The sequence below is a fragment of the Pseudophryne corroboree genome, chromosome 2 (assembly GCF_028390025.1).
Source record: "Pseudophryne corroboree isolate aPseCor3 chromosome 2, aPseCor3.hap2, whole genome shotgun sequence".
Taxonomy (NCBI): Eukaryota; Metazoa; Chordata; class Amphibia; order Anura; family Myobatrachidae; genus Pseudophryne; species Pseudophryne corroboree.
Window position 1 is genome coordinate 198,368,593 of NC_086445.1, and position 27,021 is coordinate 198,395,613.

At 47.1% G+C, this 27,021-nt stretch overlaps 1 protein-coding gene and 1 pseudogene across 4 annotated transcripts in view; one reads left to right on the forward strand and one right to left on the reverse strand.

Annotated features, from left to right (window-relative positions):
* Window positions 1-25,506, forward strand: part of LOC135050420 (dual specificity tyrosine-phosphorylation-regulated kinase 3-like) — a 57,951-nt pseudogene extending 32,445 nt beyond the window's left edge.
* Window positions 1-27,021, reverse strand: part of PPP1R1A (protein phosphatase 1 regulatory inhibitor subunit 1A) — a 457,483-nt gene that overhangs the window by 422,147 nt on the left and 8,315 nt on the right. The gene's annotated exons all lie outside the window — the stretch shown is intronic.

A 27,021-nucleotide genomic window follows, 5' to 3' on the forward strand; every position in this document is an offset into this window, starting at 1 on the left:
TGTGTGTGTGTGTGATCCCCACCCCAATGCAAGTATGAGTGAATTAATCTATAACCCATTTACTAGCTGCCCCCTCTCCGTGTGTGTGTGTGTTTTACCCCCACTCCAATTCAAGTATATGAGTGTATACATAACCCGTTTATTAGCTGCTCCCCGCTGTGTGTGTATGTGTGTGTGTGTATGTGTGTGTGTTTGACCCCCACCCCAATCCAAGTATATGAGTGTATATATAACCCATTCATTAGCTACACCCCCCATGTGTGTATGTGTTTGACCCCCACCCCAATCCAAGTATATGAGTGTATATAACCCATTTATTAGCTGCCCCCCATGTGTGTATATGTGTGTGTGTGTGTGTGTGTGTCGACCCCCATACAAGTATATGAGTGTATATAACCCATTTATTAGCTGTCCCCCATGTGTGTACATGTGTGTGTTGACCCCCATACAAGTATCTGAGTATATATATATAACCCAGTTATTAGCAGCCCCCCCCCCCCCCCCCCCCCGTGTGTGTGTGTTTGACCCCCACCCCAATGCAAGTATGAGTGTGTATATAATAGTGATGAGCGGGTTCGGTTCCTCGGAATCCGAACCCGCCCGAACTTCACCCTTTTTTGCACGGGTCTGAGCAGACTCGGATCCTCCCGCCTTGCTCGGTTAACCCGAGCGCGCCCGAACGTCATCATCCCGCTGTCGGATTCTCGCGAGACTCGGATTCTATATAAGGAGCCGCGCGTCGCCGCCATTTTCACACGTGCATTGAGATTGATAGGGAGAGGACGTGGCTGGCGTCCTCTCCGTTATAGTAGAACTTAGTTAGTTATAAATTGTGGGGAGGATTGGGGACGGGGAGCAGCTGTTAGGGAGTACAGTGCAGGGTTTTGAGTTTAATCCGTTGTTTCTCTGCCTGAAAAAAAACGCTCCACCAATCCATATCTGTGCTCACTCAGTGTGCTGCACTGCTGCATGATATATCTGTGCTGAGTGCACTGCTCACACTGCCTAATTGTGGGGACTGGGGAGCAGTTATAGCAGGAGTACAGTCAGTGCACACTGCACAGTTTTGCTGACAGTGACCACCAGTCCAGTATACGTTTGTCTGCCTGAAAAACACTGTGGTGTTTTTTTTTTTCTTTCTTCATACTAGTTTACCAGTCTGCTGACACTGTCCACCAGGTCCATTATACAGTATATTATATTTATATATAAGCACTAAGCAGCAGTACGGTAGGCCACGGCTGTACCTACCTCTGTGTCGACTCGTTACTCGTCGTCCATAAGTATAAGTAATACTATCCATCCATCTACATTGTATACCTGTGGTGTTTTTTTTTTCTTTCTTCATACTAGTTTAGCAGTCTGCTGCTGACACTGTCCACCAGTTCCGTTATACAGTATATTATATTTATATATAAGCACTTAAGCAGCAGTACGGTAGGCCACGGCTGTACCTACCTCTGTGTCGACTCGTCACTCGTCGTCCATAAGTATAAGTAATACTATCCATCCATCTACATTGTATATCTGTGGTGTTTTGTTTTTCTTTCTTCATACTAGTTTAGCAGTCTGCTGCTGACACTGTCCACCAGGTCCGTTATACAGTATATTATATTTATATATAAGCACTTAAGCAGCAGTACGGTAGGCCACGGCTGTACCTACCTCTGTGTCGACTCGTCACTCGTCGTCCATAAGTATAAGTAATACTATCCATCCATCTACATTGTATACCTGTGGTGTTTTTTTTTTTCTTTCTTCATACTAGTTTAGCAGTCTGCTGCTGACACTGTCCACCAGGTCCGTTATACAGTATATTATATTTATATATAAGCACTAAGCAGCAGTACGGTAGGCCACGGCTGTACCTACCTCTGTGTCGACTCGTCACTCGTCGTCCATAAGTATAAGTAATACTATCCATCCATCTACATTGTATACCTGTGGTGTTTTTTTTTTCTTTCTTCATACTAGTTTAGCAGTCTGCTGCTGACACTGTCCACCAGGTCCGTTATACAGTATATTATATTTATATATAAGCACTAAGCAGCAGTACGGTAGGCCACGGCTGTACCTACCTCTGTGTCGACTCGTCACTCGTGGTCCATAAGTATAAGTAATACTATCCATCCATCTACATTGTATACCTGTGGTGTTTTTTTTTCTTTCTTCATACTAGTTTAGCAGTCTGCTGCTGACACTGTCCACCAGGTCCGTTATACAGTATATTATATTTATATATAAGCACTAAGCAGCAGTACGGTAGGCCACGGCTGTATCTACCTCTGTGTCGACTCGTCACTCGTCGTCCATAAGTATAAGTACAGGTTGAGTATCCCTTATTCAAAATGCTTGGGACCAGAGGTATTTTGGATATCAGATTTTTCCGTATTTTGGAATAATTGCATACCATAATGAGATATCATGGTGATGGGACCTAAATCGATGCACAGAATGCATTTATGTTTCATATACACCTTATACACACAGCCTGAAGGTCATTTTAGCCAATATTTTTTATAACTTTGTGCATTAAACAAGTGTGTCTACATTCACACAATTAATTTATGTTTCATATACACCTTATACACACAGCCTGAAGGTCATTTAATACAATATTTTTAATAACTTGTAGTATTAAACAAAGTTTGTGTACATTGAGCCATCAGAAAACAAAGGTTTCACTATCTCACTCTCACTCAAAAAAGTCCGTATTTTGGAATATTCCGTATTTCTGAATATTTGGATATGGGATACTCAACCTGTAATACTATCCATCCATCTACATTGTATACCTGTGGTGTTTTTGTTTTCTTTCTTCATACTAGTTTAGCAGTCTGCTGCTGACACTGTCCACCAGGTCCGTTATACAGTATATTATATTTATATATAAGCACTAAGCAGCAGTACGGTAGGCCACGGCTGTACCTACCTCTGTGTCGACTCATCACTCGTCGTCCATAAGTATAAGTAATACTATCCATCCATCTACATTGTATACCTGTGGTGTTTTTTTTTCTTTCTTCATACTAGTTTAGCAGTCTGCTGCTGACACTGTCCACCAGGTCCGTTATACAGTACATTATATTTATATATAAGCACTTAAGCAGCAGTACGGTAGGCCACGGCTGTACCTACCTCTGTGTCGACTCGTCACTCGTCGTCCATAAGTATAAGTAATACTATCCATCCATCTACATTGTATACCTGTGGTGTTTTTTTTTCTTTCTTCATACTAGTTTAGCAGTCTGCTGCTGACACTGTCCACCAGGTCCGTTATACAGTATATTATATTTATATATAAGCACTAAGCAGCAGTACGGTAGGCCACGGCTGTACCTACCTCTGTGTCGACTCGTCACTCGTCGTCCATAAGTATAAGTAATACTATCCATCCATCTACATTGTATACCTGTGGTGTTTTTTTTTTCTTTCTTCATACTAGTTTAGCAGTCTGCTGCTGACACTGTCCACCAGGTCCGTTATACAGTACATTATATTTATATATAAGCACTAAGCAGCAGTACGGTAGGCCACGGCTGTATCTACCTCTGTGTCGACTCGTCACTCGTCGTCCATAAGTATAAGTAATACTATCCATCCATCTACATTGTATACCTGTGGTGTTTTTTTTTCTTTCTTCATACTAGTTTAGCAGTCTGCTGCTGACACTGTCCACCAGGTCCGTTATACAGTATATTATATTTATATATAAGCACTAAGCAGCAGTACGGTAGGCCACGGCTGTACCTACCTCTGTGTCGACTCGTCACTCGTCGTCCATAAGTATAAGTAATACTATCCATCCATCTACATTGTATACCTGTGGTGTTTTTTTTTTCTTTCTTCATACTAGTTTAGCAGTCTGCTGCTGACACTGTCCACCAGGTCCGTTATACAGTATATTATATTTATATATAAGCACTAAGCAGCAGTACGGTAGGCCACGGCTGTACCTTCCTCTGTGTCGACTCGTCACTCGTCACTAGTCATGGCCACTAGTCATGGCCGAGACGATGAAATGCCATCAACGTCGTCTGCCAAGGCCGATGCCCAATGTCATAGCATGTAAAATCCAAAACACAAAAGATCAGTAAAAAAATGACCCAAAAATCAAAATTAAAAGCGTCTGAGGAGAAGCGTAAACTTGCCAATATGCCATTTACGACACGGAGTGGCAAGGAACGGCTGAGGCCCTGGCCTATGTTCATGGCTAGTGGTTCAGCTTCACATGAGGATGGAAGCACTCATCCTCTCGCTAGAAAAAAGAAAAGACTTGCGGCAAAAGCACAGCAAAGAACTGTGCGTTCTTCGAAATCACAAATCCCAAAGGAGAGTCCAATTGTGTCGGTTGCGATGCCTGACCTTCCCAACACTGGACGGGAAGAGCTTGCGCCTTCCACCATTTGCACGCCCCCTGCAAGTGTTGAAAGGAGCACCCGCAGTCCAGTTCCTGATAGTGAAATTGAAGATGTCAGTGTTGAAGTACACCAGGATGAGGATATGGGTGTTGCTTGGGCTGGGGAGGAAATTGACAAGGAGGATTCTGATGGTGAGGTGGTTTGTTTAAGTCAGGCACCCGGGGAGACACCTGTTGTCCGTGGGAGGAATATGGCCATTGACATTCCTGGTGAAAATACCAAAAAAATCAGCTCTTCAGTGTGGAAGTATTTCAACAGAAATGCGGACAACAGGTGTCAAGCCGTGTGTTGCCTTTGTCAAGCTGTAATAAGTAGGGGTAAGGACGTTAACCACCTTGGAACATCCTCCCTTATACGTCACCTGCAGCGCATACATCATAAGTCAGTGACAAGTTCAAAAACTTTGGGCGACAGCGGAAGCAGTCCACTGACCAGTAAATCCCTTCCTCTTGTAACCAAGCTCGCGCAAACTACACCACCAACTCCCTCAGTGTCAATTTCCTCCTTACCCAGGAAAGCCAATAGTCCTGCAGGCCATGTCACTGGCAAGTCTGACGAGTCCTCTCCTGCCTGGGATTCCTCCGATGCATCCTTGAGTGTAACGCCTACTGCTGCTGGCGCTGCTGTTGTTGCTGCTGGGAGTCGATCGTCATCCCAGAGGGGAAGTCGGAAGACCACTTGTACTACTTCCAGTAAGCAATTGACTGTCCAACAGTCCTTTGCGAGGAAGATGAAATATCACAGCAGTCATCCTGCTGCAAAGCGGATAACTGAGGCCTTGACAACTATGTTGGTGTTAGACGTGCGTCCGGTATCCGCCGTTAGTTCACAGGGAACTAGACAATTTATTGAGGCAGTGTGCCCCCGTTACCAAATACCATCTAGGTTCCACTTCTCTAGGCAGGCGATACCGAGAATGTACACGGACGTCAGAAAAAGACTCACAAGTGTCCTAAAAAATGCAGTTGTACCCAATGTCCACTTAACCACGGACATGTGGACAAGTGGAGCAGGGCAGACTCAGGACTACATGACTGTGACAGCCCACTGGGTAGATGTATTGCCTCCCGCTGCAAGAACAGCAGCGGCGGCACCAGTAGCAGGATCTCGCAAACGCCAACCCGTTCCTAGGCAGGCTACGCTTTGTATCACCGCTTTCCAGAATACGCACACAGCTGAAAACCTCTTACGGCAACTGAGGAAGATCATCGCAGAATGGCTTACCCCAATTGGACTCTCCTGGGGATTTGTGGCATCGGACAACGCCAGCAATATTGTGCGCGCATTAAATCTGGGCAAATTCCAGCACGTCCCATGTTTTACACATACCTTGAATTTGGTGGTGCAGAATTATTTAAAAAACGAAAGGGGCGTGCAAGAGATGCTGTCGGTGGCCAGAAGAATTGCGGGCCACTTTCGGCGTGCAGGCACCGCGTACAGAAGACTGGAGCACCACCAAAAAAACCTGAACCTGCCCTGCCATCATCTGAAGCAAGAGGTGGTAACGAGGTGGAATTCAACCCTCTATATGCTTCAGAGGATGGAGGAGCAGCAAAAGGCCATTCAAGCCTATACATCTGCCCACGATATAGGCAAAGGAGGGGGAATGCACCTGACTCAAGCGCAGTGGAGAATGATTTCAACGTTGTGCAAGGTTCTGCTGCCCTTTGAACTTGCCACACGTGAAATCAGTTCAGACACTGCCAGCCTGAGTCAGGTCATTCCCCTCATCAGGCTTTTGCAGAAGAAGCTGGAGGCATTGAAGGAGGAGCTAAAACAGAGCGATTACGCTAGGCATGTGGGACTTGTGGATGGAGCCCTTCATTCGCTTAACCAGGATTCACGTGTGGTCAATCTGTTGAAATCAGAGCACTACATTTTGGCCACCGTGCTCGATCTTAGATTTAAAACCTACGTTGGATCTCTCTTTCCGGCAGACACAAGTCTGCAGGGGTTCAAAAAACTGCTGGTGAGAAAATTGTCAAGTCAAGCGGAACGCGACCTGTCAACATCTCCTCCTTCACATTCTCCCGCAACTGGGGGTGCGAGGAAAAGGCTACGAATTCCGAGCCCACCTGCTGGCGGTGATGCAGGGCAGTCTGGAGCGACTGCTGATGCTGACATCTGGTCCGGACTGAAGGACCTGCCAACGATTACTGACATGTCGTCTACTGTCACTGCATATGATTCTGTCACCATTGAAAGAATGGTGGAGGATTATATGAGTGACCGCATCCAAGTAGGCACGTCAGACAGTCCGTACGTATACTGGCAGGGAAAAGAGGCAATTTGGAGGCCCTTGCACAAACTGGCTTTATTCTACCTAAGTTGCCCTCCCTCCAGTGTGTACTCCGAAAGAGTGTTTAGTGCCGCCGCTCACCTTGTCAGCAATCGGCGTACGAGGTTACTTCCAGAAAATGTGGAGAAGATGATGTTCATTAAAATGATTTATAATCAATTACTCCAAGGAGACATTCACCAGCAGCAATTGCCTCCAGAAAGTACACGGGGATCTGAGATGGTGGATTCCAGTGGGGACAAATTAATAATCTGTGAGGAGGGGGATGTACACAGTGAAAGGGGTGATGAATCGGACGATGATGATGAGGTGGACATCTTGCCTCTGTAGAGCCAGTTTGTGCAAGGAGAGATTGCTTCTTTTTTGGTGGGGGCCCGAACCAACCAGTCATTTCAGTCACAGTCGTGTGGCAGACCCTTGGTTAAAGTGTGCATGTCCTGTTTATACAACATAAGGGTGGGTGGGAGGGCCCAAGGACAATTCCATCTTGCACCTCTTTTTTCTTTTTTTCTTCTTTGCGTCATGTGCTGTTTGGGGAGTATTTTTTGGAAGGGCCATCCTGCCTGACACTGCAGTGCCACTCCTAGATGGGCCAGGTGTTTGTGTCGGCCACTAGGGTCGCTTAGCTTACTCACACAGCTACCTCATTGCGCCTCTTTTTTTCTTTGCGTCATGTGCTGTTAGGGGAGTATTTTTTGGAAGGGCCATCCTGCCTGACACTGCAGTGCCACTCCTAGATGGGCCAGGTGTTTGTGTCGGCCACTTGTGTCGCTTAGCTTACTCACACAGCTACCTCATTGCGCCTCTTTTTTTCTTTGCGTCATGTGCTGTTTGGGGAGTATTTTTTGGAAGGGCCATCCTGCCTGACACTGCAGTGCCACTCCTAGATGGGCCAGGTGTTTGTGTCAGCCACTAGGGTCGCTTAGCTTACTCACACAGCTACCTCATTGCGCCTCTTTTTTTCTTTGCGTCATGTGCTGTTTGGGGAGTATTTTTTGGAAGGGCCATCCTGCCTAACACTGCAGTGCCACTCCTAGATGGGCCAGGTGTTTGTGTCGGCCACTAGGGTCGCTTAGCTTACTCACACAGCTACCTCATTGCGCCTCTTTTTTTCTTTGCGTCATGTGCTGTTTGGGGAGTATTTTTTGGAAGGGCCATCCTGCCTGACACTGCAGTGCCACTCCTAGATGGGCCAGGTGTTTGTGTCGGCCACTAGGGTCGCTTAGCTTACTCACACAGCTACCTCATTGCGCCTCTTTTTTTCTTTGCGTCATGTGCTGTTTGGGGAGTATTTTTTGGAAGGGCCATCCTGCCTGACACTGCAGTGCCACTCCTAGATGGGCCAGGTGTTTGTGTCAGCCACTAGGGTCGCTTAGCTTACTCACACAGCTACCTCATTGCGCCTCTTTTTTTCTTTGCGTCATGTGCTGTTTGGGGAGTATTTTTTGGAAGGGCCATCCTGCCTAACACTGCAGTGCCACTCCTAGATGGGCCAGGTGTTTGTGTCGGCCACTAGGGTCGCTTAGCTTACTCACACAGCTACCTCATTGCGCCTCTTTTTTTCTTTGCGTCATGTGCTGTTTGGGGAGTATTTTTTGGAAGGGCCATCCTGCCTGACACTGCAGTGCCACTCCTAGATGGGCCAGGTGTTTGTGTCGGCCACTAGGGTCGCTTAGCTTACTCACACAGCTACCTCATTGCGCCTCTTTTTTTCTTTGCATCATGTGCTGTTTGGGGAGTATTTTTTGGAAGGGCCATCCTGCCTGACACTGCAGTGCCACTCCTAGATGGGCCAGGTGTTTGTGTCGGCCACTTGGGTCGCTTAGCTTAGCCATACAGCAACCTCGGTGCAAATTTTAGGACTAAAAATAATATTGTGAGGTGTGAGGTGTTCAGAATAGACTGAAAATGAGTGGAAATTATGGTTATTGAGGTTAATAATACTATGGGATCAAAATGACCCCCAAATTCTATGATTTAAGCTGTTTTTTAGGGTTTTTTGAAAAAAACACCCGAATCCAAAACACACCCGAATCCGACAAAAAAAATTCGGTGAGGTTTTGCCAAAACGCGTTCGAACCCAAAACACGGCCACGGAACCGAACCCAAAACCAAAACACAAAGCCCGAAAAATTTCAAGTGCACATCCCTAGTATATAACCCATTATTCACTGCCTCCCCCGCCCCCAAACAAGCTGCTGTGACTTTCAGACATAACAGAGGGGAAGGGAAAGTAAGTTCTCACCTGTCCCCATCTCTCTCCTCGCCGGCACGCACCCCCGGGAATCCCGCCAGCATGCGTGGCAGACACACACATGCCAGAGTCACTGCCTCACCCGGCTGCTGCTGCTGCCTGACAAGCGCTCTGCGCTGCAGCTCCTCCCCCTACATTTAGTGAGCACAGCCTCGTTGTGTACCTATACAGAGGCTGCAGCGCTGCATACGCAGCCTGTAGCCTCCGTTCCTTCGTCAAAAAGTAACAAAAAACAGTCAGCTAAACCGATGTATCAGCGGGCAGGGGGGGTTTCTAGGTACTCGGAACCCCCCCTGCGTGCGCGTATGCTGCCTGTATATTTACAGCAGCAAGCATTTACAAGACTTTACCGACCTGGTTTGCCTTGTAAATGATTGCTACATTATAAATACGATCAGACCAGTGGTGCAAGTGTGCAGGTACGGTCGGGTACGGTGTACCCTTAAGAATTTGGCAGCGGGTACGCCGTACCGCCACCCGCACACATTTCAGCGCACCATTTTAGGGAGAGAGGAGAGCGCAGCATGTGCCTCTCCTCTCCTGCCTGACACAATAACAGTCCGGCGGCCGCGGCCTGCAATCAGGAGCCAGATCTAAAATACGGGCCGCCGCCGCAGGGGGACGTGGAGACGGGACTGGGAGAAGGAGGGGCACGTGCTGTGCTCTCCTCGCCCCAGCAGCAGCAGCAGAAGACAGTGCGTGAGTTGCACTGCTGGGGCATATCTGGCACTCTAGGGGCATGTGTATCTGGCACAGTGGGAGCATATCTGGCACTGTGGGGGCATATCTGGCACTCTGGGGGCATGTGTATCTGGAAAAGTAGGGGCATATCTGACACTGCTGGGGCATATCTGGCACTCTAGGGGCATGTGTATCTGGCAAAGTGGGAGCATATCTGGCACTGTGGGGGCATATCTGGCACTCTGGGGGCATGTGTATCTGGCAAAGTGGGAGCATATCTGGCACTGTGGGGGCACATCTGGCACTCTGGGGGCATGTGTATCTGGCAGAGGTGGGGCATATCTGGCACTGTTGGGGCATATCTGGCACTCTGGAGGCATGTGTATCTGGCACTGTGGGGGCATATCTGGCACTGGGGGCATATCTGGCACTGGTGAGAATATCTGGCACTGGGGGCATGTGCATCTGGTACTGTGGGGGCATATCTGGTACTGATGGGGCATGTGTATCTGGCACAGTGGGAGCATATCTGGCTCGGTGGGGGCATATCTGGAACTGTGGGGGCATATGTGTATCTGGCACTGTGGGGGCATATCTGGCATTTGTGCATCTGGCACTGTGGGGCATTTGTGCATCTGGCACCGTGGGGCATATCTGGCACGGTGGGGGCGCATCTGGCAGTGTGGGGGCATATGTGTATCTGCCCCCCCATATGTGTATCACGCCCCCATTTTCATTGGCCATGCCCCATGTGGCATTCAGATACACCCATTTTTTGGGCACGCACGCGCCTTCGGTGCGTACACACAGTACCTATAAGACATTTTTTCTTCTTGCACCACTGGATCAAACTCGCAGAATTCCTGAACAGCCTGCACCTAGAAGGCTAGTACATATTGCCCATAGTATTTTTTATAATCAATGTATGCATTTAATCATGTTTCTGTTCTCGCCTTAGAAAAGTGATTATACGCTTTTACAGAAATTATATGGTGATTCCAGCAACTGTTAGGGTGGTGGTGTAATCCACATAGCAGACAACACATTGCTAGGAGAAGAGCTCAGACACCTGAAAATCCAGGAATGTCTCCACCAAGTCCATCAATGCCACATACCTGAGTCCCAAGCAATCAATAAAGTTATACAAACACCTACTGACATCTTTTATGAGGTGCAAGAAATTATAAACTTCCCTGAGATATACGTTTTAAGTCAAAATATTAAACAGAGCCATGGAGTTGCATGTAAACGAAACAATGGAGAGTACGATGATGAAGAAGGATGCTATATATTGGTACTAGAGATGAGCGCCTGAAATTTTTCGGGTTTTGTGTTTTGGTTTTGGGTTCGGTTCCGCGGCCGTGTTTTGGGTTCGAACGCGTTTTGGCAAAACCTCACCGAATTTTTTTTGTCGGATTCGGGTGTGTTTTGGATTCGGGTGTTTTTTTCAAAAAACACTAAAAAACAGCTTAAATCATAGAATTTGGGGGTCATTTTGATCCCAAAGTATTATTAACCTCAAAAACCATAATTTACACTCATTTTCAGTCTATTCTGAATACCTCACACCTCACAATATTATTTTTAGTCCTAAAATTTGCACCGAGGTCGCTGTGTGAGTAAGATAAGCGACCCTAGTGGCCGACACAAACACCGGGCCCATCTAGGAGTGGCACTGCAGTGTCACGCAGGATGTCCCTTCCAAAAAACCCTCCCCAAACAGCACATGACGCAAAGAAAAAAAGAGGCGCAATGAGGTAGCTGTGTGAGTAAGATTAGCGACCCTAGTGGCCGACACAAACACCGGGCCCATCTAGGAGTGGCACTGCAGTGTCACGCAGGATGTCCCTTCCAAAAAACCCTCCCCAAACAGCACATGACGCAAAGAAAAAAAGAGGCGCAATGAGGTAGCTGTGTGAGTAAGATTAGCGACCCTAGTGGCCGACACAAACACCGGGCCCATCTAGGAGTGGCACTGCAGTGTCACGCAGGATGTCCCTTCCAAAAAACCCTCCCCAAAAAGCACATGACGCAAAGAAAAAAAGAGGCGCAATGAGGTAGCTGACTGTGTGAGTAAGATTAGCGACCCTAGTGGCCGACACAAACACCGGGCCCATCTAGGAGTGGCACTGCAGTGTCACGCAGGATGTCCCTTCCAAAAAACCCTCCCCAATCAGCACATGATGCAAAGAAAAAGAAAAGAAAAAAGAGGTGCAAGATGGAATTGTCCTTGGGCCCTCCCACCCACCCTTATGTTGTATAAACAAAACAGGACATGCACACTTTAACCAACCCATCATTTCAGTGACAGGGTCTGCCACACGACTGTGACTGATATGATGGGTTGGTTTGGACCCCCCCCAAAAAAGAAGCAATTAATCTCTCCTTGCACAAACTGGCTCTACAGAGGCAAGATGTCCACCTCATCTTCACCCTCCGATATATCACCGTGTACATCCCCCTCCTCACAGATTATCAATTCGTCCCCACTGGAATCCACCATCTCAGCTCCCTGTGTACTTTGTGGAGGCAATTGCTGCTGGTCAATGTCTCCGCGGAGGAATTGATTATAATTCATTTTAATGAACATCATCTTCTCCACATTTTCTGGATGTAACCTCGTACGCCGATTGCTGACAAGGTGAGCGGCGGCACTAAACACTCTTTCGGAGTACACACTTGTGGGAGGGCAACTTAGGTAGAATAAAGCCAGTTTGTGCAAGGGCCTCCAAATTGCCTCTTTTTCCTGCCAGTATAAGTACGGACTGTGTGACGTGCCTACTTGGATGCGGTCACTCATATAATCCTCCACCATTCTATCAATGTTGAGAGAATCATATGCAGTGACAGTAGACGACATGTCCGTAATCGTTGTCAGGTCCTTCAGTCCGGACCAGATGTCAGCATCAGCAGTCGCTCCAGACTGCCCTGCATCACCGCCAGCGGGTGGGCTCGGAATTCTGAGCCTTTTCCTCGCACCCCCAGTTGCGGGAGAATGTGAAGGAGGAGATGTTGACAGGTCGCGTTCCGCTTGACTTGACAATTTTGTCACCAGCAGGTCTTTCAACCCCAGCAGACTTGTGTCTGCCGGAAAGAGAGATCCAAGGTAGGCTTTAAATCTAGGATCGAGCACGGTGGCCAAAATGTAGTGCTCTGATTTCAACAGATTGACCACCCGTGAATCCTTGTTAAGCGAATTAAGGGCTGCATCCACAAGTCCCACATGCCTAGCGGAATCGCTCCCTTTTAGCTCCTTCTTCAATGCCTCCAGCTTCTTCTGCAAAAGCCTGATGAGGGGAATGACCTGACTCAGGCTGGCAGTGTCTGAACTGACTTCACGTGTGGCAAGTTCAAAGGGCATCAGAACCTTGCACAACGTTGAAATCATTCTCCACTGCACTTGAGACAGGTGCATTCCACCTCCTATATCGTGCTCAATTGTATAGGCTTGAATGGCCTTTTGCTGCTCCTCCAACCTCTGAAGCATATAGAGGGTTGAATTCCACCTCGTTACCACTTCTTGCTTCAGATGATGGCAGGGCAGGTTCAGTAGTTTTTGGTGGTGCTCCAGTCTTCTGTACGTGGTGCCTGTACGCCGAAAGTGTCCCGCAATTTTTCTGGCCACCGACAGCATCTCTTGCACGCCCCTGTCGTTTTTTAAAAAAATTCTGCACCACCAAATTCAAGGTATGTGCAAAACATGGGACGTGCTAGAATTTGCCCATATTTAATGCACACACAATATTGCTGGCGTTGTCCGATGCCACAAATCCACAGGAGAGTCCAATTGGGGTAAGCCATTCCGCGATGATCTTCCTCAGTTGCCGTAAGAGGTTTTCAGCTGTGTGCGTATTCTGGAAAGCGGTGATACAAAGCGTAGCCTGCCTAGGAAAGAGTTGGCGTTTGCGAGATGCTGCTACTGGTGCCGCCGCTGCTGTTCTTGCGGCGGGAGTCCATACATCTACCCAGTGGGCTGTCACAGTCATATAGTCCTGACCCTGCCCTGCTCCACTTGTCCACATGTCCGTGGTTAAGTGGACATTGGGTACAACTGCATTTTTTAGGACACTGGTGAGTCTTTTTCTGACGTCCGTGTACATTCTCGGTATCGCCTGCCTAGAGAAGTGGAACCTAGATGGTATTTGGTAACGGGGGCACACTGCCTCAATAAATTGTCTAGTTCCCTGTGAACTAACGGCGGATACCGGACGCACGTCTAACACCAACATAGTTGTCAAGGCCTCAGTTATCCGCTTTGCAGTAGGATGACTGCTGTGATATTTCATCTTCCTCGCAAAGGACTGTTGAACAGTCAATTGCTTACTGGAAGTAGTACAAGTGGGCTTACGACTTCCCCTCTGGGATGACCATCGACTCCCAGCGGCAACAACAGCAGCGCCAGCAGCAGTAGGCGTTACACGCAAGGATGCATCGGAGGAATCCCAGGCAGGAGAGGACTCGTCAGAATTGCCAGTGACATGGCCTGCAGGACTATTGGCATTCCTGGGGAAGGAGGAAATTGACACTGAGGGAGTTGGTGGGGTGGTTTGCGTGAGCTTGGTTACAAGAGGAAGGGATTTACTGGTCAGTGGACTGCTTCCGCTGTCACCCAAAGTTTTTGAACTTGTCACTGACTTATTATGAATGCGCTGCAGGTGACGTATAAGGGAGGATGTTCCGAGGTGGTTAACGTCCTTACCCCTACTTATTACAGCTTGACAAAGGGAACACACGGCTTGACACCTGTTGTCCGCATTTCTGGTGAAATACCTCCACACCGAAGAGCTGATTTTTTTGGTATTTTCACCTGGCATGTCAACGGCCATATTCCTCCCACGGACAACAGGTGTCTCCCCGGGTGCCTGACTTAAACAAACCACCTCACCATCAGAATCCTCCTGGTCAATTTCCTCCCCAGCGCCAGCAACACCCATATCCTCCTCATCCTGGTGTACTTCAACACTGACATCTTCAATCTGACTATCAGGAACTGGACTGCGGGTGCTCCTTCCAGCACTTGCAGGGGGCGTGCAAATGGTGGAAGGCGCATGCTCTTCACGTCCAGTGTTGGGAAGGTCAGGCATCGCAACCGACACAATTGGACTCTCCTTGTGGATTTGGGATTTCGAAGAATGCACAGTTCTTTGCTGTGCTGCTTTTGCCAGCTTGAGTCTTTTCATTTTTCTAGCGAGAGGCTGAGTGCTTCCATCCTCATGTGAAGCTGAACCACTAGCCATGAACATAGGCCAGGGCCTCAGCCGTTCCTTGCCACTCCGTGTGGTAAATGGCATATTGGCAAGTTTACGCTTCTCCTCCGACAATTTTATTTTAGGTTTTGGAGTCCTTTTTTTACTGATATTTGGTGTTTTGGATTTGACATGCTCTGTACTATGACATTGGGCATCGGCCTTGGCAGACGACGTTGCTGGCATTTCATCGTCTCGGCCATGACTAGTGGCAGCAGCTTCAGCACGAGGTGGAAGTGGATCTTGATCTTTCCCTAATTTTGGAACCTCAACATTTTTGTTCTCCATATTTTAATAGGCACAACTAAAAGGCACCTCAGGTAAACAATGGAGATGGATGGATTGGATACTAGTATACAATTATGGACGGGCTGCCGAGTGCCGACACAGAGGTAGCCACAGCCGTGAACTACCGCACTGTACTGTGTCTGCTGCTAATATATAGACTGGTTGATAAAGAGATAGTATACTCGTAACTAGTATGTATGTATAAAGAAAGAAAAAAAAACCACGGTTAGGTGGTATATACAATTATGGACGGGCTGCCGAGTGCCGACACAGAGGTAGCCACAGCCGTGAACTACCGCACTGTACTGTGTCTGCTGCTAATATATAGACTGGTTGATAAAGAGATAGTATACTCGTAACTAGTATGTATGTATAAAGAAAGAAAAAAAAACCACGGTTAGGTGGTATATACAATTATGGACGGGCTGCCGAGTGCCGACACAGAGGTAGCCACAGCCGTGAACTACCGCACTGTACTGTGTCTGCTGCTAATATATAGACTGGTTGATAAAGAGATAGTATACTCGTAACTAGTATGTATGTATAAAGAAAGAAAAAAAAACCACGGTTAGGTGGTATATACAATTATGGACGGGCTGCCGAGTGCCGACACAGAGGTAGCCACAGCCGTGAACTACCGCACTGTACTGTGTCTGCTGCTAATATAGACTGGTTGATAAAGAGATAGTATACTCGTAACTAGTATGTATGTATAAAGAAAGAAAAAAAAACCACGGTTAGGTGGTATATACAATTATGGACGGGCTGCCGAGTGCCGACACAGAGGTAGCCACAGCCGTGAACTACCGCACTGTACTGTGTCTGCTGCTAATATAGACTGGTTGATAAAGAGATAGTATACTCGTAACTAGTATGACTATAAAGAAAGAAAAAAAAACCACGGTTAGGTGGTATATACAATTATGGACGGGCTGCCGAGTGCCGACACAGAGGTAGCCACAGCCGTGAACTACCGCACTGTACTGTGTCTGCTGCTAATATATAGACTGGTTGATAAAGAGATAGTATACTCGTAACTAGTATGTATGTATAAAGAAAGAAAAAAAAACCACGGTTAGGTGGTATATACAATTATGGACGGGCTGCCGAGTGCCGACACAGAGGTAGCCACAGCCGTGAACTACCGCACTGTACTGTGTCTGCTGCTAATATATAGACTGGTTGATAAAGAGATAGTATACTCGTAACTAGTATGTATGTATAAAGAAAGAAAAAAAAACCACGGTTAGGTGGTATATACAATTATGGACGGGCTGCCGAGTGCCGACACAGAGGTAGCCACAGCCGTGAACTACCGCACTGTACTGTGTCTGCTGCTAATATAGACTGGTTGATAAAGAGATAGTATACTCGTAACTAGTATGTATGTATAAAGAAAGAAAAAAAAACCACGGTTAGGTGGTATATACAATTATGGACGGGCTGCCGAGTGCCGACACAGAGGTAGCCACAGCCGTGAACTACCGCACTGTACTGTGTCTGCTGCTAATATATAGACTGGTTGATAAAGAGATAGTATACTCGTAACTAGTATGTATGTATAAAGAAAGAAAAAAAAACCACGGTTAGGTGGTATATACAATTATGGACGGGCTGCCGAGTGCCGACACAGAGGTAGCCACAGCCGTGAACTACCGCACTGTACTGTGTCTGCTGCTAATATATAGACTGGTTGATAAAGAGATAGTATACTCGTAACTAGTATGTATGTATAAAGAAAGAAAAAAAAACCACGGTTAGGTGGTATATACAATTATGGACGGGCTGCCGAGTGCCGACACAGAGGTAGCCACAGCCGTGAACTACCGCACTGTACTGTGTCTGCTGCTAATATAGACTGGTTGATAAAGAGATAGTATACTCGTAACTAGTATGTATGTATAAAGAAAGAAAAAAAAACCACGGTTAGGTGGTATATACAATTATGGACGGGCTGCCGAGTGCCGACACAGAGGTAGCCACAGCCGTGAACTACCGCACTGTACTGTGTCTGCTGCTAATATATAGACTGGTTGATAAAGAGATAGTATACTCGTAACTAGTATGTATGTATAAAGAAAGAAAAAAAAACCACGGTTAGGTGGTATATACAATTATGGACGGGCTGCCGAGTGCCGACACAGAGGTAGCCACAGCCGTGAACTACCGCACTGTACTGTGTCTGCTGCTAATATAGACTGGTTGATAAAGAGATAGTATACTCGTAACTAGTATGTATGTATAAAGAAAGAAAAAAAAACCACGGTTAGGTGGTATATACAATTATGAACGGGCTGCCGAGTGCCGACACAGAGGTAGCCACAGCCGTGAACTACCGCACTGTACTGTGTCTGCTGCTAATATAGACTGGTTGATAAAGAGATAGTATACTCGTAACTAGTATGACTATAAAGAAAGAAAAAAAAACCACGGTTAGGTGGTATATACAATTATGGACGGGCTGCCGAGTGCCGACACAGAGGTAGCCACAGCCGTGAACTACCGCACTGTACTGTGTCTGCTGCTAATATATAGACTGGTTGATAAAGAGATAGTATACTCGTAACTAGTATGTATGTATAAAGAAAGAAAAAAAAACCACGGTTAGGTGGTATATACAATTATGGACGGGCTGCCGAGTGCCGACACAGAGGTAGCCACAGCCGTGAACTACCGCACTGTACTGTGTCTGCTGCTAATATAGACTGGTTGATAAAGAGATAGTATACTACTAATATTATATATACTGGTGGTCAGGTCACTGGTCACTAGTCACACTGGCAGTGGCACTCCTGCAGCAAAAGTGTGCACTGTTTAATTTTAATATAATATTATGTACTCCTGGCTCCTGCTATAACCTATAACTGGCACTGCAGTAGTGCTCCCCAGTCTCCCCCACAATTATAAGCTGTGTGAGCTGAGCAGTCAGACAGATATATAATATATATAGATGATGCAGCACACTGGCCTGAGCCTGAGCAGTGCACACAGATATGGTATGTGACTGACTGAGTCACTGTGTGTATCGCTTTTTTCAGGCAGAGAACGGATATATTAAATAAACTGCACTGTGTGTCTGGTGGTCACTCACTATATAATATATTATGTACTCCTGGCTCCTGCTATAACCTATAACTGGCACTGCAGTAGTGCTCCCCAGTCTCCCCCACAATTATAAGCTGTGTGAGCTGAGCAGTCAGACAGATATATATATAATATTATATATAGATAATAGATGATGCAGCACACTGGCCTGAGCAGTGCACACAGATATGGTATGTGACTGAGTCACTGTGTGCTGTGTATCGCTTTTTTCAGGCAGAGAACGGATTATAAAGTAAACTGCACTGTCCTCACTAGTAAACTCTCTCCACTCAGTCTCTACACTTCTACAGTAACAGTACTCCTCCTAGTCAGCTCCAGTAAATCTCTCTCAGTCTCTTATAATCTAAATGGAGAGGACGCCAGCCACGTCCTCTCCCTATCAATCTCAATGCACGTGTGAAAATGGCGGCGACGCGCGGCTCCTTATATAGAATCCGAGTCTCGCGATAGAATCCGAGCCTCGCGAGAATCCGACAGCGTCATGATGACGTTCGGGCGCGCTCGGGTTAACCGAGCAAGGCGGGAAGATCCGAGTCGCTCGGACCCGTGAAAAAATAAGAATTTACTTACCGATAATTCTATTTCTCGAAGTCCGTAGTGGATGCTGGGGTTCCTGAAAGGACCATGGGGAATAGCGGCTCCGCAGGAGACAGGGCACAAAAGTAAAGCTTTTACAGGTCAGGTGGTGTGTACTGGCTCCTCCCCCTATGACCCTCCTCCAGACTCCAGTTAGGTACTGTGCCCGGACGAGCGTACACAATAAGGGAGGATTTTGAATCCCGGGTAAGACTCATACCAGCCACACCAATCACACCGTACAACTTGTGATCTAAACCCAGTTAACAGTATGATAACAGAGGAGCCTCTGAAAGATGGCTTCCTAAACAATAACCCGAATTAGTTAACAATAACTATATACAAGTATTGCAGATAATCCGCACTTGGGATGGGCGCCCAGCATCCACTACGGACTTCGAGAAATAGAATTATCGGTAAGTAAATTCTTATTTTCTCTATCGTCCTAAGTGGATGCTGGGGTTCCTGAAAGGACCATGGGGATTATACCAAAGCTCCCAAACGGGCGGGAGAGTGCGGATGACTCTGCAGCACCGAATGAGAGAACTCCAGGTCCTCCTTTGCCAGGGTATCAAATTTGCAAAAATTTACAAACGTGTTCTCCCCTGACCACGTAGCTGCTCGGCAGAGTTGTAATGCCGAGACCCCTCGGGCAGCCGCCCAAGATGAGCCCACCTTCCTTGCGGAATGGGCCTTAACAGATTTAGGCTGTGGCAGGCCTGCCACAGAATGTACAAGTTGAATTTTGTTACAAATCCAACGAGCAATCGACTGCTTAGAAGCAGGTGCACCCAACTTGTTGGGTGCATACAGTATAAACAGCGAGTCAGATTTTCTGACTCCAGCCGTCCTTTAAATGTATATTTTTAAGGCTCTGACAACGTCCAACAACTTGGAGTCCTTCAAGTCGTCTGTAGCCGCAGGCACTACAATAGGCTGGTTCAGGTGAAACGCTGATACCACCTTAGGGAGAAAATGCGGACGCGTCCGCAGCTCTGCCCTATGTCGAATGGAAAATTAAATAAGTGCTTTTATAAAACAAAGCCGCCAGTTCAGATACTCTCCCGGCCGAAGCCAGGGCCAGTAACATAGTCACTTTCCATGTGAGATATTTCAAATCCACATTCTTTAGTGGTTCAAACCAATTGGATTTGAGGAAATCTAAAACTACATTTAGATCCCACGGTGCCACCTTAGGCACCACAGGAGGCTGTATATGCAGTACTCCTTTGATAAAAATCTGGACCTCAGGGACCGAGGCCAATTCTTTTTGGAAGAATATTGATAGGGCCGAAATTTGAACCTGAATAGATCCCAATTTGAGACCCAAAGACAATCCTGATTGCAGGAAATGTAGGAAAACGACCCAGTTGAAATTCCTCCATCGGAGCACTCCGCTGCTCGCACCACGCAACATATTTTCGCCCAATACGGCGATAAAGCTTCGCGGTGACTTCCTACCTTGCCTTTATCAAGGTAGGAATGACTTCTTCTGGAATGCCTTTTCCTTTTAGGATCTGGCATTCAAACGCCATGCCGTCAAACGCAGCCGCGGTAAGTCTTGAAAAAGACAAGGACCCTGCTGAAGCAGGTCCCTTCTCAGAAGTAGAGGCCACGGATCGTCCGTGACCATCTCTTGAAGTTCCGGGTACCAAGTCCTTCTTGGCCAATCCGGAGCCACTAGTCTTACTCCTCTTTGCCGTATAATCCTCAATACCTTTGGTATGAGAGGCAGAGGAGGAAACACATATACCGACTGGTACACCCAAGGTGTTACCAGCGCGTCCACAGCTATTGCCTGCGGATCTCTTGACCTGGCGCAATACCTGTCCAGTGTTTTGTTGAGGCGAGACGCCATCATGTCCACCATTGGTTTTACCCAACGGTTTAATAGCATGTGGAAAACTTCTGGATGAAGTCCCCACTCTCCCGGGTGAAGGTCGTGTCTGCTGAGGAAGTCTGCTTCCCAGTTGTCCACGCCCGGGATGAATACTGCTGACAGTGCTATCACGTGATTCTCCGCCCAGCGAAGGATCCTGGCAGCTTCTGCCATTGCCCTCCTGCTTCTTGTGCCGCCCTGTCTGTTTACATGGGCGACTGCCGTGATGTTGTCCGACTGGATCAACACCGGTCTTCCTTGAAGCAGAGGTTCCGCCTGGCTTAGAGCATTGTAGATTGCTCTTAGTTCCAGAATGCTTATGTGAAGAGACTTTTTCAGGCTCGACCACACTCCTTGGAAATTTTTTCCCTGTGTGACTGCTCCCCAGCCTCTCAGGCTGGCATCCGTGGTCACCAGGATCCAATCCTGCATGCCGAATCTGCGGCCCTCCAATAGATGAGCCTCCTGCAACCACCACAGAAGGGATACCCTTGTCCTCGGCGACAGGGTTATCCGCAGGTGCATCTGAAGATGCGACCCTGACCATTTGTCCAGCAGCTCCCTTTGCATGGAATCTGCCGAAAGGGATTGCTTCGTAAGAAGCTACCATTTTTTCCCAGGACTCTTGTGCATTGATGTACAGACACCTTTCCTGGTTTTAGGAGGTTCCTGACCAGGTCAGATAACTCCTTGGCTTTTTCTTCGGGAAGAAAAACCTTTTTCTGAACTGTGTCCAGAATCATCCCCAGGAACAGCAGACGAGTTGTCGGCATTAATTGGGATTTTGGAATATTCAGAATCCATCCGTGCTGCTTTAGCACCTCTTGAGATAGTGCTAAACCCATCTCTAGCTGTTCTCTGGACCTTGCCCTTATTAGGAGATCGTCCAAGTATGGGATAATTAATACGCCTTTTCTTCGAAGAAGAAATATTATCTCGGCCATTACCTTTGTAAAGACCCGAGGTGCCGTGGACAAACCAAACGGCAGCGTCTGAAACTGATAGTGACAGTTTTGTACAACGAACCTGAGGTACCCCTGGTGTGAGGGGTAATTGGAACGTGGAGATACGCATCCTTGATGTCCAAGGATACCATAAAGTCCCCTTCTTCCAGGTTCGCTATCACTGCTCTGAGTGACTCCATCTTGAACTTGAACTTCTTTATGTACAGGTTCAAGGACTTCAGATTTAGAATAGGCCTTACCGAGCCATCCGGCTTCGGTACCACAAAAAGAGTGGAATAATACCCCTTCCCTTGTTGTAGAAGAGGTACCTTGACTATCACCTGCTGAGAATACAGCTTGTGAATGGCTTCCAAAACCGTCTCCCTTTCTGAGGGGGACGTTGGTAAAGCAGACTTCAGGAAACGGCGAGGTGGCTCTGTCTCTAATTTCAACCTGTACCCCTGAGATATTATCTGCAGGATCCAGGGATTTACCTGCGAGTGAGCCCACTGCGCGCTGTAATTTTTGAGACGACCGCCTACCGCCCCCGAGTCCGCTTGCGAAGCCCCAGCGTCATGCTGAGGCTTTTGTAGAAGCCGGGGAGGGCTTCTGTTCCTGGGAAGGAGCTGCCTGTTGCTGTCTCTTCCCTCGTCCTCTGCCTCATGGCAGATATGAATAGCCCTTTGCTCTCTTATTTTTAAAGGAACGAAAGGGCTGCGGTTGAAAGGTCGGTGCCTTTTTCTGTTGGAGAGTGACTTGAGGTAGAAAGGTGGATTTCCCGGCCGTAGCCGTGGCCACCAAATCCGATAGACCGACCCCAAATAACTCCTCTACGCATCGCCTGTCCACTGTCGTGTCCATAAAGCTCTTCTGGCCGAAATGGACATAGCACTTACCCGTGATGCCAGTGTGCAGATATCTCTCTGTGCATCACGCATATAAAGAAATGCATCCTTTATTTGTTCTAACGACAGTAAAATATTGTCCCTGTCCAGGGTATCAATATTTTCGATCAGGGACTCTGACCAAACTACCCCAGCACTGCACATCCAGGCAGTCGCAATAGCTGGTCGTAGTATACCACCTGCATGTGTGTATATACCTTTTTGGATATTTTCCATCCTCCTATCTGATGGATCTTTAAGTGCGGCCGTCTCAGGAGAGGGTAACGCCACTTGTTTTGATAAGCGTGTTAGCGCTTTGTCCACCCTAGGAGGTGTTTCCCAGCGCTCCCTAACCTCTGGCGGGAAAGGGTATAAAGCCAATAACTTCTTTGAAATTAGCAGTTTTTTATCGGGGCACCCCACGCTTCATCACACACGTCATTTAATTCTTCTGATTCGGTAAAAACTACTGGTAGTTTTTTCACACCCCACATAATACCCTGTTTAGTGGTACCTGTAGTATCAGCTAACTGTAACATCTCCTTTATTGCCAAAATCATATAACGTGTGGCCCTACTGGAAAATACGGTTGATTCGTCACCTTCACCACCGGAATCAGTGCCTGTGTCTGGGTCTGTGTCGACCGACTGAGGCAAGGGGCGTTTTACAGCCCCTGACGGTGTTTGAGGCGCCTGGACAGGCACTAATTGAGTGTCCGGCCGCCTCATGTCGGCAAACGACTGCTTAAGCGAGTTGACGCTATCCCGTAATTCCACAAATAAAGGCATCCATTCTGGTGTCGACCCCCTAGGAGGTGACATCCTCATATTTGGCAATTGCTCCGCCTCCACACCAATAACGTCCTCATACATGTCGACACACACGTACCGACACACAGCAGACACACAGGGAATGCTCTATACGAAGACAGGACCCACTAGCCCTTTGGGGAGACAGAGGGAGAGTCTGCCAGCACACACCAAAAAGCGCTATATATGACAGGGATAGCCTTATGATTAAGTGCTCCCTTATAGCTGCTTTTATATTAATATATATATAGCCATTTATTTTGCCCCCCCTCTCTGTTATACCCTGTTTCTGTAGTGCAGTGCAGGGGAGAGACCTGGGAGCCTTCCTGACCAGCGGAGCTGTGACAGAAAATGGCGCCGTGTGCTGAGGAGATAGGCCCCGCCCCTTTTCCGGCGGGCTCGTCTCCCGCTATTTAGTACATTTAGGCAGGGGTAAATATCTCCATATAGCCTCTGGGGCTATATGTGAGGTATTTTTAGCCTTTTTAAAGGTTTTCATTTGCCTCCCAGGGCGCTCCCCCCCCAGCGCCCTGCCCCCTCAGTGACTGCCGTGTGAAGTGTGCTGAGAGGAAAATGGCGCACAGCTGCAGTGCTGTGCGCTACCTTAAGAAGACTGCAGGAGTCTTCAGCCGCCGATTCTGGACCTCTTCTTGCTTCAGCATCTGTGAGGGGGCCGGCGGCGTGGCTCCGGTGACCATCCAGGCTGTACCTGTGATCGTCCCTCTGGAGCTTCATGTCCAGTAGCCAAGAAGCCAATCCATCCTGCACGCAGGTGAGTTCACTTCTTCTCCCCTCTGTCCCTCGTTGCAGTGATCCTGTTGCCAGCAGGAATCACTGTAAAATAAAAAACCTAAGCTAAACTCTCTAAGCAGCTCTTTATGAGAGCCACCTAGAATTGCACCCTTCTCGGCCGGGCACAAAAATCTAACTGGAGTCTGGAGGAGGGTCATAGGGGGAGGAGCCAGTACACACCACCTGACCTGTAAAAGCTTTACTTTTGTGCCCTGTCTCCTGCGGAGCCGCTATTCCCCATGGTCCTTTCAGGAACCCCAGCATCCACTTAGGACGATAGAGAAAAACCATGAAGTTCTGGCGGGTTCGGATTCAGAAAAACCGAACCCGCTCATCTCTAATTGGTACCCCATGACCATGTAGCTTACCGCTATGAAGTGTTAAAGTTTATTGGGGGAGGTACCTTTGGTCAAGTGGCAAAGGTTTTTGACCACAAACTCCAGCACGTGGCCCTAAAGATCATCCCTATAATGGTGCAATGTACCACCAAAAAGCCATGGAAAAGATCAGGATCCTGGAACGTCTAAGGAAAAAGGACAAGACAGGGAGCATGAATGTAATTCACATGCTGAAAAGTTTTATCTTCCAAAATCATATCTGCATAACATTTGAGCTCCTGAAGATGGACTTTATGACCTGATTAAAAAAAAACTAATTCCAGGGATTCAGTATGGGTCTAATTCGTAACGTTGCCCACTCGATCCTAAAATGCTTGGTGGCTCTGCACAGAAATAGCATCATGCACTGTAATCTACAACCAGAAAAGTTAAAAACATTATGCTTAAAAACCCAGGGCATAAAGGAATTAAAGTGATTGACTTTGGAACAAGTTGCTTTGAGCACCAGAGAATCCTCACATACATCCATAGTCATTACTATAGGGCACCTGAGGTCATCCTGGGAAGTGGATGTGGTATGCCAATTGATATGTGGAGCTTTGGGTGCATTTTGACAGAGCTGTTGAATGGCTACCCACTGTTCCCAGGAGAGGATGAGAGCGACCAGTGAGCTGGAACTCCTTGGGTCTCCAGTGAGATGGAACTCCTTGGGTCACCACCACCAAAGATCCTAGAATGAGCAGAGAAAGCAAATATTTTTTTCAGTTCCAAGCACTACCCTCACTATTGCGCCGATACCCAACTTCAATATGGATCTGTAGTCCTACACAGAAGCAAGCTACACAGGGGAAAAATATATGCTGCTGCTACTGCTGCTGGAAACAAAGACTAGTTTGCAGCATTAAAGGGTGTGAAGATGCTCTTTTTATTGACTTCCTAATAGGCTGTTTAAATAGGGATCCAACAGCATACTACCAATACTACCAATAGCAGCTGTTTCCCGGGGACGGACTCCTATTTACTCCCAATAGTCCGTGTGGCTCCTAAATTACTACACAATCTGACCTTTGATTCTAATAGGTGTATACCACTTCCATCTGTATTTCCCTATTAGACAACTAATCTTTATTGGCACAGTAATGACAATAACCTTCTGCCCAGAACTTATCCATCATAACTGAACAGTTTTACCAACCTAATTGTTATATTTAATAAATAAAATTAAAATAAACCCTGCAATGATTTGTATCTGTAAAATCAGTTTATTGTGTTACACGAGCTGAGCTTATCTTTCGTCATCTTGTATAAACTTGCATCATTATCTTATAGTTCATGTTATTCTCATTAAGTAGCAGAAACAATAATAACAGAAGAAAGCTGTAAATATCGGCTAAGTGATGCTTTCCTCAAACCTATAATTTTGCCCATATTTGATGCCATTTATTAGGTTATTTGTGAATGTCAGCTTTTCAACCACTTACACATCTTCACTTTACTTTAGGATCTATGGGCCTAATTCAGGCGATCCAACCCGCGGGTTCTTTCTTGATAATTGGGAAACTGCGCATGTGCAGGACCCTTTTTTTTTTTAGCTGCGCATGTGCAAAACGGGTCCTGTGATCGCATCGCAACGATGTGAAGGGTCTGGGACTCCAGGTCGACAACAAAAAGGTCAACACACCTTAGGTCGACACCAATTGGTCGACACACCTTAGGTCGCCATGGACAAAAGGTCGACATGGACAAAAGGTCGACAGGAACAAGGTCGACATGGAAAAATGTCGACATGAGTTTTTTAATGTTTTTTTGGTGTCGTTTTCTTCGTAGAGTGACCGGGAACCCCAATTAGTGCACCGCATCCCCTCGCATGGCTCGCTTCGCTCGCCATGCTTCGGGCATGGTGCCTTCGCTCCGCTCCACTTCGCTCGGCACAGATTACCGTTCCAATCGTAGTCCACGTGGATCGTTAAGTATGAAAAGGTTCAAAAAAAGAAATAAATTGTGAAAAACTAATGTCGACCTTTTTCCATGTCGACCTTGTTCCTGTCAACCTTTTGTCCATGTCGACCTAAGGTGTGTCGACCAATTGGCGTCGACCTAAGGTGTGTCGACCTTTTTGTTGTCGATCTGGAGTCCGGATACCAATGTGAACACCTCCATCTGGTTGACAGGCAGAAGCATTGGTGGGGAGGGAAGAGGGCAGGGTCTGGAGAGACAAGGTCAAGGACTGCAGTTTCCTTGAGCTGGCAAGCAACACTGTGGCTGCTAGTCTGAGCAAGCTGAGGTTTACTTAGCCTGCAGTCTCAGATGAACATCGCGACCATCGCATCTAGAACTGCAATGCGATCGCAGCGTACAGATCGCAAATGCAGGGAGGAGGTGCTATGCAAATACAATCCTTACTGAATTAGGCTGTATGTATGTATATACTTATGCTTTCATGCCACTACATTGATACTGTCATGGAAGCACATGAGATAGCCGAGGCAATTATACTTAATGACA